Raw genomic sequence first — 5,790 nt, 5'->3', positions numbered from 1 at the left:
TTTCATTTTCTTGCTCTCTCTCTCCTCCTTCCAGTAGCCCTATGATGTGAATATTGTTATGCTTGATGTTGTCCCATAGGCTTCTTAAACTATCCTCATTTGTTTGGATTTTTTTCTTCTTGTGACTATTCTGATTGGATTTCCTCTGCTACTCCTCTCCTCTATGTTGCTGATTCGATCCTCCATTTCATCCAATCTGTTGATTCCCTCTATGGTACTCCTCATCTCAGGTTTATATTCTTTGTGTCTAACTGGATCCCTATATGTTTTCCATCTCCATTTTATAATTTTTATGTCTTTATTAAAGTTTTCCTAGTTCATGTACTCTTTCCCTAAGTTCCTTGAGCATCCTTATAATCAGTGTTCTGAATTCTGCATCTGGTAAATTGCTTATCTCCATTTTGTTGAGTTCTTTTTCTGGAGCTTTGTTTTCTACTTTCAAGTGGGACATGCTTCTCTGTCTCTCCAATTTGGCTGCCTCCCTGTGTTTGTTTCTATGTTGTAGGTAGGGCTCCTAAGTCTCCCAGTCTTAGTAGAGTGGCTTTATTTAGTAGTTGTATTGTGAAGCTCCTTGACACAGACTCAAGATGGGTCCACATGCAGGCCAAGTTCAGCCACAGTCTGTGCACCTCCAGGGTCACCTGGTAAGAGTCACCAAGCTATCCACATATGGCTTCCACCTGTGCCTGGCTTATTCGTACCTCTAGGGGCCAAGTCAGAAACAAGGCAGCAGCCACTGGTATGGGGCTTGGAGCTGCTCAGTAAGAGATACAGAACATGCTGAGGCCAGATGCTGTTATTTTAGGATTTTTTGAGCCTTCGAGAGATTTTAGGAAAGTTTACAGCGGGAGCCAAGACAGCCCATTTGTATGGAATAAATCACTGGAAGCAGCTTGTGTGGGCCCACAAGTTGAGAAAGCTGGCATCTCAGGAAATCCCCTAGGCAGAGCAACCTGTGTTATCCAGGTTGATGGCAGCTACGTCTGCAGCCTGGGAACAAGAAGGGCTCAGTAAAGGAACAATGGCTTCTGCCTCCACCTCTGTCCTGTAGCCAGCCACCCCTCCAGTCCTTGCCCTGAAGCCCAACATTTCAGTCCCTCCCAGTGTGTGCCTGGTGCCCATCAAGCAGCTACCCCAGCACTGGAGCTCAGAGAAAGTGACTCCATCAGTGTGTAAGGCCAGATGTGGGCTTTTAAGAGGAATGTCTCCACAGCTGACAGTTCTCTGTATCACTCAGCCTCCACTTTTTCACAGCCAGAAGTTGTAGAAACTTCTCTTCTTGGCACTGGAACCATGAACTGGGCAGCCCAGTGTGTGGCTGGGATCCCTTGCTCCTAGGTGGGGTTGGTGGCTCTTCAGCCAAGATAACCCTCCCTATTCTTGATTGCCACACATGGTTGTGAGATCAGGCCATTTTGTGTCTCTGCCCCTCCTATCATTTCAAGAGGACATGTTATTTGAGGTGACCTACTTGTAGAGCTTTGTTCAGCCAGTCCTCTGGTGACTCCACGTACTGGCAGCTCTGTAGTTTTGTTATAATTTTGGTGTGGTCACTAGAGGAGGCGTGTACAGCCTTTATCTTTTACACCATCTTAAATCGAGTTACCTCATTCCTATTTTGACAATCATCATCATAATATTATCTATATGCGTAGCAAAAGAAAATTTAAGGTCATGCATTATGTTTAGTTAACATATCTCTTCAGGCTCCTTTAATCCAGAACAGTTCTTAGACTTTCTTTGAATTTGATAATATTGACATTTTTGAAGGGCACATGTCAAATATTGTGTAGAATGTTCCTTGGTTTGGGTTTGTCTGATGCTCAACAGTCTTCAGACTGCAGTCCTGTATTTTTGGCAGGAATTCCATGGAAGTGACATTGTACCAGTAAGTATATGATATTATTAGTCCCATATTGAAGCACCACGACCATCCAAAGGGTTGTTATTAAATGGATGCTTAAGATATGTGGTCAGGAATTCTAGGCTCCATTCTGTGGGGTTCCTGTTTGGTTTATCATCATAAAATGGATACTTAAGATAGGCATTTGGGATAAGAGACTCCATTTTGTAGGATTCTATTTATGAGTGAATGGAGACCCAACTCAGACAAAATGGCTAACTTTATAAATAGCTTGCATGAATGACATGGATGACATTTATAATATGTGGAGGGTGCTACTTTGTGCTAATTTATGTTTTTCTTATCTCTTCCTTCATAGATATATCAACTACATGGAAGCAGGAAACAAAACAGGAATTTTAGAGTTTCTCCTCCTTGGGTTCTCTGAGGATCCAGAACTACAGCCCTTCATATTTGGGCTGTTCCTGTCCATGTACCTGATCACTGTGCTTGGAAACCTGCTCATCATGCTGGTCATCACCCATGTACTTCTTCCTCTCCAACCTGTCCTTTGTTGACATGTGTTTCAGCACTACTATAGTGCCTAAGATGCTTGTGCATATCCATACAGAGAACAAAGCCATCTCCTACATGAACTGCCTCATCAGGTATAGTTTTCCATGTTTTTTCCTATCCTGGACACTCTACTTCTGACTGCTATGGCCTATGACCTGTTTGTGGCCATCTGTCACCCCCTACACTACATGGTCATCATGAACCCACGCCTCTGTGGCTCACTAGTGTTTATTACTTGATTCATTGGTATTATGACATCCCTCCTCCATGTCTGTCTGATGATGCACCTGAGCTTCTCTAAAGATCTTGAAATTCTACATTTCTTTTGTGAACTGACGCATATTCTCAAGTTGGCCTGCTCTGACACCTTTCTAAACAGCACATTGATATATTTTATGACTGGTGTGCTGGGTGTTTTCCCCCTCTGGGGGATCCTTTTCTCCTATTCAAGAATTGTGTCATCCATAAAGAAGATGTCCTCATCAGGGGGGAAGCAAAAAGCTTTTTCTACCTGTGGGTCTCAGCTCTCAGTTATTTCTTTATTTCATGGGACAGGTGTTGGTGTCTACTTCACTTGTGCAGTGACTCACTCTTCTGAGAAGGTCTCAGTGGCCTCAGGGATGTTCACTGTGGTTACCCCTATGCTGAACCCTTTCATCTACAGTCTGAGGAACAAGGATGTAAAGGGGGCCCTGGGAAGGCTTTTCAGCAGAGTAGCGTCTTGTCTGTGATGGATCTATTGGCTCTGGGACAGAGAAATTTTGTGGGTGCCAGTGGTAAACCCTTTTGTTCTGAAGTTTTTACTCTTGAACCTCTCAAACTATCTTGTTCTTTCAGCCAGTCCTAAAGGATCTATCACTTTGCTCTCTCCTGTTTCATAACACACATTTAAACAACTAATGTCCCAGTAATTTCTTTGATGATCTTTCTACCCTATCTGCTGTCCAAAAATTTTGTCATTGGTCTTCTTTCTTACCTCTACACTAATGAGTTCTAAATTTCGATTTGAAGTATTTACTATATCTTTGTTATCATGAGTGCTGGCCTAGAATGTGTAAATTATTGATTGTTCACCTTAATTTAATTCTATATGTTTGATTGTGGATTCGTATTGTTTGTGTGTGTGTGTGTGTGTGTGTGTGTGTGACCAACAGTGTTTTTTTTTACTGTATAAAGTATGATTTAAATATATCAAAACATAATTGATGTTTTAGTGCACATTATATGGTAAGCATATGCTAACTGTTCTCTATTATCTTATGTAATCTTCCCAATAGGAAAGATTCCTGTCCCCATTTTAGAGGTGAGGAAATTGAGACTCTAGGAGAGCTAAAACAAAACAAAGCAAAACAAAACAAAAGCCTTCCTCAATGTTACAGAAAGAAGCAGAACCAAGTGGTAAAAGCAGGATTCAAACTCAGAACTCTGACACTGAGTTTATATTTTTATCTAACAGTCTGCACAGTTTTTCCCATGGATTCCGATGTTGTTTACATTTCTATGGTAGATTTTCCTGCTGATGACAATATTTCTGGTTATCCTTTCCCATTGCATACCCCAGAGAATTCCATTTCCTTTCTCTCTTGAAGGTAAATGTGGTAATACATTCTTATCTGTCCAATAAAATATGAGTGGCTCTGAAGTTTCCCTTCTAAGCTAAAACAACTTAAGAGCTGGTATATTATTCTTTATACTCGCTCTTCCCTTAATATGACCATTGTCGAATAAAGCTATTAGAAGATCAAAATAGTGTAGAAAGCTGACCAGTACATGGAAGACCCCCATGGATATTTGCCCAAGTCTGTATATAAATGATTTTTCAAATGTACAATCTCATAAATTCTGTTAGGGCCATAATTCATAATCTCCTTCTAGTGTGACATGTGATATCTCTGATATAACGTGATAATCATGATCAGGATGAGATGAGAGAAGTATTTTCAGCACAAACAATTGCTTCTTTATTTAACCAGAACGTCAGGTTTTTCTTGGAAGGTCTTCTCCTATCTTTTTTTCGTAGTCCTCAGCATCTCTACATCTTTGTCCCTCTTCCATATTCAACTTTAAGAGTTCAAATAGCCAAGTCTTAAGGTTTTACATATCGGCCAGCAATCGTGATATATTCAGTGTTAGAGATCAGATGATCCCATGTCACATTTTTAAAGAAAAAATTAATATTCAAGAAAGAATTTTCAAATGGCTTAGTGCTAGTACATCTAGCAAATCTATATATTTCTGTCTGCATATCTATCTATCTATCTATCTATCTTTCTATCTATCTATCTATCTATCTATCTATCTATATCTATCTATCATCTATCTACATGTTTCATAAAATTTCCCAGGGCCAAGAGACCAGAGAAAGAGGCCGACAACTCTATCATTGCATTAAGAGTTTATTAAGAGAACTTGCATGTGAAGCTCATCTTGGGCAACAGCTATATGACCTGGATATCCTCCATGCTTCATGACAGGTGCTGAGGCGTTATATAGAGTAGGTCGAGATGGATGGACATCCTGGGGTGTGACCTGCCCCAGATAAGGGGGGAAAAACTTACATCCTTGCCTTGGGATGGGCAATGGCCTATTCCGGAGCCAACACTTTCGAGTCTGAGGGGATTTATGGGGAGCAATCTCTGTTCTGGCCTGAATCTCACTGGATGTAGATTGAGGGTCTGGCTGTAGTCATATTATTGAATAGTTTTCTACCCTCTATAAGTCATCTATCTATCCATTCATCAATCTGTACTAAATTTTAGCCTAAGGCACCAATGTGTCTCTGAGCTCTTTTCTCTCAGTGTCTTAGTGAATGAGGAGATTTCAGTGGAGTTTTGTGGAGAAGATGGAGATGAAGACAGGTATTTCTGAATATGGGCAAACCAGTGGACACAATGGAACTTTTTCAGGGACTAAAGATGACTCAATGATAAGAGAAGAATTACATGGACATATATGGGTGAGAGAAGTGGAAATGTTAGAAGAGTAGAAAGTCTTCTGTTGGCACGTGTATTTAATATCATTTAATATAATAACAACTACCATAACTATATTGACTTTGTAACTACCTATAGTTAATAATATGATCTATATGAATATTTTTTATTTTTAAAATTTCCTTGATATTTTTTCATTTTTAATATTTACTGGCTGAATTTTTCATTAGATTAATTTTTTTAATATTTTGCAGTATTTTTAAGCATTTGATGATAAAAAAGTAATATAGAGTGATGTTAGAACAATTGGAAAATGCAAATAAGGGATATGGTAGGAAAGTGTAAGGATAACCACAACTTACATTTCAACGCATTTACTTGTGGCCACCTATCCATCCATGTGCACTTATATGTTTACGTACATAACGTTATTTCCTG

General features: G+C 39.7%; 1 pseudogene; it reads left to right on the top strand.

The window, feature by feature from the left end:
• The first annotated feature begins 2,235 nt into the window (after positions 1-2,235).
• LOC105308202 lies at positions 2,236-3,150 on the top strand (annotated as a pseudogene).
• Positions 3,151-5,790: the final 2,640 nt, after the last annotated feature.

Source organism: Pteropus vampyrus, unplaced genomic scaffold (genome assembly GCF_000151845.1).
Source record: "Pteropus vampyrus isolate Shadow unplaced genomic scaffold, Pvam_2.0 Scaffold557, whole genome shotgun sequence".
NCBI classification, from domain to species: Eukaryota; Metazoa; Chordata; class Mammalia; order Chiroptera; family Pteropodidae; genus Pteropus; species Pteropus vampyrus.
Note: the sequence above shows the minus strand (reverse complement) of the source record. Positions and strands in the feature narration are given on the sequence as shown.